Below are 13,686 nucleotides of genomic sequence, written 5' to 3' on the forward strand. Positions count from 1 at the left end.
AGCATGGTTATTTTTTTTTCTAATTCAGTAAAAAGCTTTTTGTTAATTCAGTGGGTATGGCACTAGATAAGTAAATTAGTTTGGGGAGGATTGTCATTTTTATTATGTTAGCTCATCCTATCCATGAGCAATTAATGTTTTTCCAATTATTTAGATCTATTTTTAATTGTGTGGAGAGTGTTTTGTAGTGGTGTTCATATAGTTCCTGTGTGTTTTTTTTTTTAGCAGATAGATCCCTATATATTTTATATTGTCCAGGGTGATTTTAAATGGATTTTCTCTTTCTAATTCTTGCAGAGATGTGTTGGAAATATATAGAAATGTTGAAGACTTATGTGGGTTTGTTTTGTATCCTTCAACTTTGCTAAAGTTGTTGATTATTTCTAGTAGCTTTTTAGTTGATTCTCTAGGATTAATAATGCTTCCTTATAGGTAAAGCTTTCTTAGAATGAAATCTTTCAAAAATGAAAGCCCTAATGGAAGAAACTATGAATCTAGCTCACAGAATTTCATTATATGTTTAATTCAGATCAAATACAGAAATACATTGTAAGCTCTTTTTGTGCAGATATAGTTTAATGCATTATAGTGGTATCCTCAATGCTTAGCATGGGCATCTGGCACAGCGTAGGTCAGTGATGGTGAAACGTTTAGAGCCAGAGTGCCAGGTCCTATCTACAGACTGAGTGCTGTGCCTGTCCCCCAGGAACCTCATGCTTTGCTCCTCCCCCCACTGAGTGCCAGATGTGCCCACCTCTTACCCAATACAGGGGAGTGAGAAAGCGCTTCCATTGAACTGCTGGGCAAAAGGGTGGGTGCTGTGAGAAATGTCCTCAGTGGGTTTAGTGAAGGGGAGGGGAGTGGTCAGAGTGAATCACTCTCCCCCAGCTCTACTACCTATGATCCACCCACATCATTCCCTTTATGCTCCCATTGGGCTGCTGGATGGGGTGGGGGATATGAAAAAATATTTTCAGGCACAGTGGAGAGGGGGAGGGGAGCAGCTCCTCCAGAGTCTGTCTGCCTTTCTAATAATGAACTCTGGGGGGTAGGGGAGTGAGGAAGGGAAGGTGGCCACATGCCCACAGAGAGCTCTGGCTGCCATCTTTGTCACTCCTCCCATAGGTTTGCCATCACGGTAGTAGATGCTTAATAAATACTTTTTGATTGATTATTTTAGTGCCTACTATTTTTGCACCATATCTTTTTAAATTACAAAGATATTTTATTTTACCAATTATAAGTAATAACAAATAACAAAAAAATACATTTCCCAATATTATATGATCCAAATTATCTCCCTCTCTCCTCCCAAAGCTGTCAAGCAATTCAATCTGAATTATACATATTTTTATAAGAGAATAATCATATAAAACCAAAATCCCCAAACAAAAACCCAAATAAACTAACATGATTAATTGCATTTTTGGATCTGCATTCCAACTCTAACAGTAATTTCTCTTGAGGTCAAAACATTTCCCTTCATACTGGTGATACAGAATTCTTACCCTCAAAGAACTTACATTCTGCTCAACATAGCAAAGTACACAGTGTGTACTGTTTCTGCTATGGAGCCAGAGGTTGTTTATAGGTCAAAGGAGCCAATCTGCAATAGAAATCAAATTCAATTTTGTATAAGCAAAATAATAACCCTGATAATTTAGACCCCCAAACTGTCTCAGAAAACTTCAAACATAAGGCAATTTCCCTTCTTACTCCTGAAATAAAATGAGATAATACATGTAAAAACACTTTTTAAACTCAAAAGTTCTATAAAAGATGACCTCCCATTTATTCTGCATGTATTCTGTATATACTTACTTGATATCATGTTGTTTTCCCCTAGTTGAATTTCTTAATGGAAATGGCCTTGGTTTTGCCCTTCTTTGTATCATCAGTAATTAGCATAGTTCCTGTAATATAACAACTCTTGATATTATATGATGACTTTTTCTCTCTTCTGCTTTATTGCTCCCATTAGTGAATTCCTCACCGAACTTTCTGTTTTGAGAAAAGACCCACACCAACCATGTTTCACTCTGGATTTTGTTAATTATGTTTCAGTTGCTTTCTCCCTCCACTTCTAAGACCCATTCCTCCCATTGTTGAGGACTCTTTTTAGGAGGGGTGAAAATCAGTCATTTTCTTCCTCCAGATTTTGCCACCATGTCTCTCTTCTCTCTGATTCCCCTTTCAGCTCTACTTTATGTGCTGTCATGGCAGATATTATCTTTTTTAGCAAATAACAAGTACTTAATAATTGCTTACTGATTTGACTTGATGATGTTAACTACTATTTGTAATTTGTAACTACTTATTTGTAAATTTTATTATAATTATTACTGTGTATGTAGAGAATTTTGTATATTATAAGACTATAGCAATATGATTTTGATTAATCATTAGGACAGAGAATAGATATACATGAGTGTGATCAAGAGAATTTGTAAAAGTGGGGAAAGCTGGTATTCTGAACTGGGAAGGTGTGATTTGCCTGAAAATATAAATTATCTCTGTGTATAAACTGAGATGAGAATTTCCTTTAAGTGAGGATAAAGACCTCAATGGGAAATATTAGTTGAGGAAAGGGAAGGAAGAGAAGAAAGCTTGAAAATAGGAAGAAAAAGCAGTGTGAGGGTATTGTATTTTTTATTTAAATATTATTTTTATAAAGTATTTTCCCCAGATTACATGTAAATAAAATTTTAATAATCATTTCCTAACATTTTGTGAACCACGTTATCTCCTTCTCAACCTCCTTAACCAAGATGGTAGATAATATGATGTAGGTTGTGTAGGTTCTATAATGCAATAAATATATTTCTATATTTGTCATATTGTGAAAGAAGACACATATTGCTTATACTAGGGAAAAAATTATGAAGGAAATAAGGTGAAGAATGTTATACTTCAATCTGCATTCAGACCCCATCAGTTTCTTCTTTTGTGGTGGGTAGACATTTTCATTATGAGACTCTTGGAATTGTCTTGAATTCTCACATTGCTGATGAAAGTTAAGTCATTCATAATTGATCATCAAACATCATAGTTGTTATTATGTACAGCCTTCTCCTACTTCTATTTCCTTAATTTTCATCACTTTATATAAATCTTTTCAAGTGTTTTTGTGATTGTCTTGTTTATCATTTCTTATGACACAGTAATATTCCATTATAATCATACACTACAACTTGTTCAGCTATTCCTTGAAGACACTGTTAAATTGTTTGGTTGTAATACAACTTTGGTATAAGTGATGTTTTCTACTATAATGGTTATTTGATTAAGACTAAGAAACAAAGAACTAAGAAATCAACCTTAAAGAAAGATCAGATTCAGTAACAACACTTTGTTATTTAATAGGTTTCATGTAAATTAACTAAGATAGAGAAAAACAGGATGGTGTCAAAGAGTGCCATAGAAGTCTACAGGAGAGGCAAAGGTTAGGATGAGTCAATCCAAATGGGAATCTTTGGGTGTCAAATAAGGAAAGGTCTTCATTCAGTGCTAGTATGGGGCCTAGAATTTTAGAGTTCCAATAACATAGAGAAATTTTGTGCTGTTGAAGATGACTTCAGGATGACTTGGAGTCCAATGAAAGAATGTAGGAGGATGAAAAAGGAAAATTATTTTCTCAGCCTCAAACTAACACCCAGAGAGAAGGCTAGGATGAAAGATCTGGAAAGTATAGAGAATGTCCCCAAGTAAAAACCTGGTGCCAACAAAAACTATACTAGGTAAGAAAAACATGATAGACTGATCTAGCATTCAATTCAAACCAGATTGGTTGTTGTGGCAGATTTATAAAACAAGAGCCAAAAGATGAATTGTTGAAACAAGAATTATGAGAGATCAGATCTAGATCTAATGGAGAACAAGAACACCTCTTATTATAGCCTTTAATATTTCTTATCTCTATGCAATTTTCCCTTTTTGATATTTTAACTCTGCCAATTTCAACAGAAATAAGAATAGGCAATTGATATGCTCTGCTTTAACCTTCATACTAGTTTAACTGTGCAACTTCTCCTGAGAATCAGTTTCCTCATATGTAAAATGAAGAGTTGAAAACAATAGAAAGTGTAGGAGTAGAAGGGCCTTTCCTCAAAATAATAAACAGTATATATTTAACACCATCAGCAAGTATAATCTGCAATGGGGACAAATTAGAAGCCTTCCCAAAAAGATGAGGAGTGAAGCAAGGATGCTCATTGTCACCTCTATTATTTAATATTGTTCTAGAAATGCTAGTAATAATAATCAGAGAAGAAAAAGTAATTGAAGGAATTAGAGTAGGCAACAAGGAAACTAAACTATCACTCTTTGCAGATGATATCATGGTCAACTTAAAGAATCCCAGAAAATCAACTAAAAGACTTCTATAAATAATTAACAACTACAGCAAAGTTGAAGGGTACAAGATAAACCCAAATAAATCATTAGCATTTCTATATATTTCCAACAAAATTCAGCAGCAGGAATTAGAAAAAGAAACTCCACTTATAATCACTCTAGACAGTATAATGAGAAATTAAACTAGATGTCTTCAAAGATCTCTTTCACCTCAAAATCTATGAGCCTGTTCAAATCATCTACGAAGTGCAATCTCTGGGTTAAAACTAAAAGAGAAATCCTCTTATACTTCTAGATTTTTAGCTCTTTGAGGACAGAAACTATATCATTTTTTCCTTTATATTTCCAGATTCAAGAATAGTGAAGGCTCTTAATAATTATTATTTGAATCAAATTATTTAATTAGTATAACCCTACTTCCCCATTCAAGGACCAGACAACATATCTAAGAAGAGAAACCTTGGACACCTTTATACTGTGTAAACAAATATAGGCCGTTGGTTAGTTCAGATTTCTTAAAATTCCCTGCTCAAGCAACCATAGTATTTAAAGACAATAATTAAATCTGTTCGTGTTGCTTGCTACTTGCCCATCACAGAAGTTAACAAATTTTCCCAAAATCACAGATAGGAATTTCCAGAACAAGTCATCTGATTCTTCCTTCAGTAATTTTGACATATCTACAAGCATATCACTAGCATGATGGGACTAGGAATGTGGAATAGACAAGTGGTTAGAGATTCATGGGTGACCAGAGATGAATTTTAGAAAAACTGATTTCCATTCTCAGCTGTTACACAATAGTAATGAAGAAACTCCTTTGGGTCCTCTCAATTTGATTACCTCTTTACCATACAATTATAGATTTGGACATGAAAGAAAAATAATGAAAAAGCTCATTAAATCTAACCCCCTCATTTAACAGATTAGAGAACTGATTTTCAGAAGGTTTAAGTGTTTTTCTTTCATTAATGGCAGGTCTCCCTCTCTTTCCCTTCCTAAGGACATAGTCAATATCTGGGTTCTATTCACTCTTTGTCATTTTGATTTATATTGAGCATGTGAAACCTGACTTCAAATTAGTTTCCTACTTCTTTTACACATTTCAAGAGTGTGGTGAAAACAAGAGGTACAGTAAAGACCAATAAGCAATCTGGTTTATACAGAGCACTACCTGTAAGGTTCTCCCTTTAATTCCTTCTTACTCAGACTTGGGGAACACCTTATAAGAGATACCACACCTTTTACAGTTTCCCAAATACCTGGTATTTCTCAAAACTCCAGCTCATGCCAAATCTCCTCAACTGTTCCTCAGTCTTATAAAATTTAAAAATAAAATTGGAAAATAAGGAAGATAAAAGCTGGACCTTAAAGAATATGTAGGGAAAAAGACAAAGTTATTGCAGGCAGAATAATAGGAACAAAGGATGAGAAGTAAAAAGATTTGTATGACTGAGATGGTAAAGAAATTAGCCTGACTGGAAAGAAGAGCTCATATGAGATATAGGTATCAAACACATCTACAAGGATTCTTTATATGTTATTTAGTGGCCCTTATTTCTAATTAAATTTTGATACCACTATGCTTGAAAACAGTAGGAAATTAATTAGAGAGGTAGAATAATTATGCACCTAGATTAGAAATTATGAAGAAGGTAAACTGAGTTACAGTTGTCTTCTAGACTTAAAAATGTCTTGCAATCAAACTTGTCTTCAGGAGCCTGAAAGTAGAGTATGTTTCTTGGTAGAGAGGTAGAAGTGGTAGTACAGAGGTTGGGAAAGGAGTACACAAATTCTATTCTGATGAATTTGTTGACTTGCTTTCCTTAATGATTCATAACAACGGAATATTTTATGGGCTAGAGAGGAGGAATGTAAGCTGTAGTCACTGGGGAGTGATATTGATGTACTTTTTAAAGTGTAATTATTTTAATGAAATTAAATTGCTGGACTTTAAATGATAGATATGAAAAAAGGCAAATTTCTGGCAGGCAGACTGATGTGAACAAAGGGTGATAAGACAATGAATTATTTTAATAAAATTATTAATACCCAAAACAAATCATATGCACACAAAGCACATACAGAATATCATGTAGCTGTCTTTTGAGAATATGGATTCAAACAGGGTCTACATGCATCAGAGTTAATTCACTAGTAATCTTTAATCATAGATCATCATTTTCCTGAGTGTTTGCTTCCTTGAGTTTTCTGTCTATGAATATGTTATAACATTTCTCCCTACTACTACTTAAAATCATAGTAGCCAAAAAAAATATGGCCTTTGCTTCCCCTAATATCTTTCTATTACATGTGCAGTCTTTGAACTTGGAAAATTCTATGAAAAATAGAAAATGGAAAGAAAGATATAGACAATGACTACAGTAATTTCATGCAGAAGAATAACCTGTATAACCCATATGCCAGAGCAAGTAAACCAAAATGTCCTAGAAAAGAACCAGAATCAGTAAACATGACTTACTTGCCAAGCAAGAAAAGACACTTCAGCCAAAGGCAACACAGTTTGGGAATATAAACTCATTTATAAAATCTTAAAAAGAAAGACAGTGGAAAGTTATAAGCAGTGTTGCCTCATAAAGCAGAAAAGCAGAGGAGGATAAAACCAGTTTAAGGAAAGCCTGGGAAGAAACCCAACTTAGGAAAAATCATACAAAGGGCATTTCAGGACTAAAAATTGTTGTAGGCTAAAACAGAAGAGACAATGGATAACATCTAACAATTTTATTGGTTTTTGTTTTTTTGCTATCAATGAAAGTAAAGTCATCACATTTACTATTGCAGTCCCAAATGTATATATATAGAGAGAGAGAGGAAGAAGAAATGTTTCTAAAAAGAAATTAAAAGAAAAGCAGACATTAAAATTACATCATTCTAGAGGTGACAGTATTTTTAAGGTATTGAGAAATCAATTAAGAAAGACAATTAAGAAAAATAACAAAGGTAGGGAAAATTTGGGGCATATCTTACAAGAGATATCATACCTCTTCCAATTTCCAACATACCTGGTGTTTCTTAAAACCTCGACCCATGCCAAATCTCCAATAATAATACCAAACATCATAAATAAGTAATCAATATGTCTACTTGCCCATCTATATAATTGTTTTTTTTTTTGTGAATCATCTGAAAAATGCATCATGTGCATCTGTAATGAGGTTACTGGTAAGAAATAGACAGACTTTTTGTAAGTTATATTCTGGTAGACTGCACCATTATTATCCTATAACTAGCTGAAAGATGTTGGAAAATATACATTCCTATTAATTTTCTTAGCCTAAAAAAAGTTTTTTTTTTAATTTTGTAAACATTCTACTTCAACTAGTTATCTCTCATGAATACATCAAAATGCATCAAGATTCCTTAAAAGATAAAACAATAAAGTTGTTTGAATACCCCTCCCATTATAAATATCCCAGAAAGCATTAAACAAAATTATATGCTTACCTAAAGCATTCATCATAATCATGAAGGAAATCCAAATAGAGAGTCTAGGTTAAAGAGGAATTCTAAATAAATGATGACCTCTTGATACTTGTCTTTGCAAATGACAGTGGTGATGGCTGCATTGTGTACTAGAACATTGCTGAAAGAGCTATAAGAGATTAGTATTATTTCAAAAAATTTAAACTTAACTATCTAAAGAAGAAAAATGAAATTAATGTTAAGTGGACAAAAGATTTGTTGTATAGAGTATACAACTTAGACAAACAGTCCAAATGAACCACAAATTGTATCCAGAATTAAGGAAAGAAAGATATAGGACTGTAAAATCATCAAAAAATTACAAAGCTCTGTTAATGATCTCATATTACTCCCCAAACAGAAGTTCTATTTCTTTAGTAGCAGCACTCTGCTACTATTGTTGTATGATATGAATCAAGAAAAGAATACCAGAGGATCTGAAGAATTAATAATTAGTATCACTCAGATATTAATGGAAATGTACAAATTGCATATGAAATGGGTTGCAATCTAGAGGCTGCAAACAAAGAACTTTGAAAACAAAACAAAGTAAAGGATGTTATATGAGAAAAGTATAAGCAAATAGCAAAACCAATGACTTGTTAGTCACCCAGTATGCTTTACTGCCTTCTTCACAATTTCAAGAGAAATGGTCCTCCAGAACTTATGTTATATTGCTTTGTGGCAAAGAGGACATATGAAGACATAGACAAAATTCTTACAAGATGATTGTGTTAAAGTATGCTTTGTGAAAAGGAAAAAAAGATTGTTGATCTTTTGGTTGATAGTTGCCATAAGAAAACTATTTTAATATTATTTATTTTATTAGGAGATTATTTTTAGGGAAAATCAGATATATAAGGAAGGAGTATAATGCATGTGTGTAACTATATAAATATACTAGCAAATTGCCAATATCTTCATGAGAATTTTGTGACTATTGTTAATGGACTGACAAACAACTGCTGGGCCTAAGAGACACAATTATCTCTCTCCCTCCACTAAAAGTCTCCCTCTGCTCAGGACCCACACACTTAGTAACCAGAATCAGTCTTTGGAAAGCCATAGTATCTCAAGGAAGCATCACTCACTTTTCTGCATACATTTTGATTTGCTAAGTTCCTAACCAGGTAACTTATGGAAAATGTTCTTAAATTTTATTTTTACATCTCTTCCAAAGGAAGAAGTAATCATTGTATGACATAAATAGAATATAGGACAGCTGATTTTTTCCTACACACAAAAGGAATGTTTAACACACAAGACTCATAATCATGACCTAACAAGAAATGTTATCCTCTTCTGCTAGTTTGATATTTAAAACATCGATATATGATGGAATTTGAGGAAATACTAAGTGGGCATTTTAAACAATTCACCTCAGCACTGCCCAGCCCAAACAAGCCCATTGAGGTCCATGTCTTTTAACAAGGAAGTTTGAGGTTGTGTTCTCTCCCCTGTTGGTGTAGCTCCCTCTAATACAAAAACTCCTCTTGATTCCCATCAGCTCTAAACAATGGAAATAGCCAGGGATCTCATCACACCTGAAGTTCAAAGTGTTGAGTTAGCACAGTTAGAGATAGCCAATATAGCTTGTGCCTTTTTTAAGTTTATTAGAAAAATGAATGTAGCCCAAACAATTAAGTGGAATTTGTATTTAATATGATTGACTGATTTGAGAGACCATATAGTTAACTTATTAGCAAGAGGAATGAGTGGCCTTGGAATAAGAAAGATATCTATAACACATAGCAACAGAATGATTATGAGCAAATTGCTTGCCCTTATAGTGCTTGTAAGCAACTACATAAGATGGTATTCTTAAAGTTAGTTTTTAAGAAATCAATAACTACATTTCAATATAATTGCTTTATTTCATGATCCTGTTTTTTCAGAGTTATACATAAAATGTTATTTTAAGAGTTGATTCATAAATTTTACCAGACTGCCAAAAGGGTCTTCAATTCAAAAAAGATTAAGAATCCTCTTCTCTTAAATTATAAATTACATGTTCTGCATAGCAGGAAGTTTACACAAGTAGAGTTCCTTATTGTTAATATTACTCACATGAGCATACATATATTCATACATTTGTGTGTTCTCATGTATGTAAGCACACATGGTTATATGTATACACATGTATAAATTCTATGCTTTATTCATTTATATATGGGTATAGATAGAGATATAAGACATAATACTCCAGAATAAAGTTGTATCCCTATTAATTATTATTCCTGTTAAAGTTTAACAGGAGATTTATGATACTCTGATTATCCTCAGAATACCTTTTAAAAACTCAAAATTATTTTTAATCACTCATATCTAATTACATAAAAGATATACCACAATGGAAAGAAAGAGGAGAAAGAGAAAGAAAGAAAGAGTAAGAAGAAAAATAGAAAAAGAAAAATAAACAAAAGAAAGAAGAAACAAAGATAGATCTAGATTTAGTTTTGCACGCCTGCTCATCATTATGAGTCTCATATATGGTGAGTGTCTATGACGAAACCCAGTAATTCTCATTCACATATATGTCTGTGTGTCAAATAGAAAGACTCATTGCATTTGGAGCAGTGTAAGGTTCTTGAAACAGATCAAATTTTATTCTTTTCTAGTGCCTCAATGTGGAAACATAAATATTGAGACTTTTCTGAAAGAACAGCTATTGGAGACTACAATGGCTGGAATCTTCCCAACATTGAAACTTCATTTATGTTTTAATTTTTTAAATGCCTGAATGCTTTTGCCTAAGCAAGACCTCAGAATCCAAAGGGATGTTGGGAATCTGGCAAAAAAAAAGTTGTGTCTTCCAAGATGAAATGAAATCTCCTACTGAAAAGTCGTCAACTATGCCCATGTACCAACGATTGCAATAGGAGCATGTTTTAACACACTAAGAAGATTACCATTTTATTTTTAGGTCCCATGCATATTCAGTCTTGTGCCCTGAATAAGAATTGAAAATGGTCCCTTTCCACGTGGAAGTATATTAAAACTATGGAAATTTACTAATGCAGAAGGGACAATAGACTGAGGAACATTTAAAAAATTCATTTTTAGAGATTTTCTACCATTCCTCATTGCTTTTTTTTTATCCAAAAAGAACAATCTTCAGCTTTATTTATTAAATTTTCTGAAAATTATCTGCTTTCTTATAGTATTCTGTATTTATCTTCCAGTAAACTTGAGAAACGTTCCATTGAATTTTGAAACCTGATTATAATGTTCTGTTATAGAGTGCATTACTTTAAACCGAAACCCTTTTAGATTCATTATTTGATTAATTAGAGTATCCTCAAGTCCTTTGTTTGAGTTTCACCATTTTACTTAGAACTTGATTGTTACTTCTAGCATACTTGTCTGGTATATTGGCTTATAAAGCATATCTGAAGACAAAATAATTATCATAGTTTGAAAACAATAGGCTACATCTTCTAGATAGCACAGTAGATAGGCCTGGAGTTAGGAAGATCCAAGTTCAAATCTGACCTCAGACACTTAATAGTTGTGTGACCCTGGACAAATCACTTAATTCATTTGTTTAACTGTAAAATTAGAAAAATAATAGCCCTCACCTCCCAAGTATGTTGTGAGGATCAAGTGAAATAATAATTGTAAAGTGTTTACCACAGAATCTGGCACATAGTAAGCAGTATATAAATGTTAGCTATTATTAGCTGTAATTATGTTCCTTTCTGTGCTATAGAGACTCATATGGGGTCATCTAAGTTGCAGTGAATTTCAGGGATTGATTGTATCAGCAAGAATGTTATCAGTTCTGAGAGTTTGATGGCTCTGAAAATGACTACAAGATGCTGAAGGCACAGTTCTTGATTTCCATATCAAGTAGCTGCTTGATTTCACTGTAACACTTAATTTGAATTCATCCTGATGATGGTGGCTCAAAACATTGAGTGTCTATTCTACAAGTAGTTTTATGGATATTAACCACTTAGTCTGTGTTTCAGGATCAGGGATTGACTAGAAAGGCTCTTGAGTATATAGTCGCTGCTCTTATGAGGAGTGCCAAGATTAATGTGATATCATTTTTAAATTTTATTTTTTATTCTGAACTTGACAAACACAAGATAAAAGGAGCATTTTTATTTATAAAGTATGAAAAAAAGAAAGAAATTTGTGCATGAACCTAAATCTCCAGCACACGGATACCTTTTATATTTTAAATACACTATATAAAAAATTCAAATTGTTACTTTCACAGCTGTCTTGCTTATCTATGTTTCCTTCTGGCCTCCTTGTTTTTTTCTTCTCTATGCTTTAAAATGATTCAATGATCCTCTTTTCTTTTCTTTTTTTGACAACCTTGTTGATAAAACTATTGTTTTTAATTTGGAGGAAAAAAGGGTTTAAACCTTCTTTACCTCTTTCCTAGACAATTATGACAACTTCCTAACTAGATTATACACTTTTGAATGTCTCACCATCTCCAATCTTTTTCATGTCTCTAGCCAGTCCAATCTTCCTAAAATATAGCTTTGATGAAAGCATTGCTCCCCAAACCTTTTGGTGACTTTTTATAACTGATAAACTAAAGCACAAACACTTTAGCTTAGCTCTCAAAGGTTTTTATGATATGGTCCCAAAATACCTTTGCCTACTTCATTCTACAGACCAATATGTAACAAAAATGCTCAATCAAACTAGATTTCTATCTGTTTTCTAAATGGCACTATTTTTCCCCTAGTTTAATATCTTTACTCATTTTCTATTTTCAAGGAATTCAGAAATATTGAGGAATATCTCTTCAATTCTCCTTTAAAGGTCCAACTTAAATACTACCTTCTGTGCAAATGTCTTTAATTCCTACACACACACACACACACACACACCACACATTTATACTATTTAGACAAAAGCAACCTTTCTTTTTTATCCATGAAGTGTTTATACCACTTTATAATTCTGTTATGGTGCTATGTCATCCCACTAATACAGCTAATCAGAGTCTTCATCTTATCTTCCCATATATTCACTGAGGGTAATGGCTGTTTTTATTAATTTTATATTTGCTATAGTACTTTTCTAGAACAGTGTTTGACATAAATGTGTACCTACTGGCAAATTTCATAATCGAATTTGATGTTAATTTTCCAAATATATAACAAAGATAAACAATAGAAAAATATAGATTTCAAACTATTTAGTCCATGTGGAAACTGAGACCCAGAAATATTAAATGAATTACCCTTGTCATTAAATGTATATATAGCAAAGGCAGAATTCAAACTGAAACCCGCTGAATTCAGAACCAACATGCTTTTCCCACTTCACCATACTCTAACATCTTAATAACTTTAGGGAAACAGTAATACTACAAAATAAAAGCTTGACTTTCACATTTATGTCAGTAAGCAAAACATCTGTGGTCTATGAATGAACCCTTACACTTAACCATCCTGAGATCAGAATTGTGGTTAGAAAAAATCAACTTATAATATTCAGTGGAAGAAAATTGGGAAAATGCATAACACATGATGGTGTGGAAATTTACAGCCACATGGAAACTAGTATTTTTATGCTGTTGCTGGAAAATTATGCAAAGTTATTGCTGGCTACGTGATTTTTTGGGGGCCATATGCAACTTAGTTTATATTCAAGAATTTGGAAATTTAGGGAAAGCTAGGAACACAGACATGTATGTATTCATCTGATTTCTTAATATTTCCAGAATAGTTTAACCTAATCATTAATTTCTTTTTGAAGAACATTAAGAAAGATCATGTGCTTTGACTATTCACTCTATATTTACAAAGTGTGAGTAATGAACAAAATGCAATTTTAATTGTAACTTTTGGAGTTTATTTTACACCAATGTGGCATAATGAA

Source organism: Monodelphis domestica, chromosome 5 (assembly GCF_027887165.1).
Source record: "Monodelphis domestica isolate mMonDom1 chromosome 5, mMonDom1.pri, whole genome shotgun sequence".
Lineage (NCBI taxonomy): Eukaryota > Metazoa > Chordata > Mammalia > Didelphimorphia > Didelphidae > Monodelphis > Monodelphis domestica.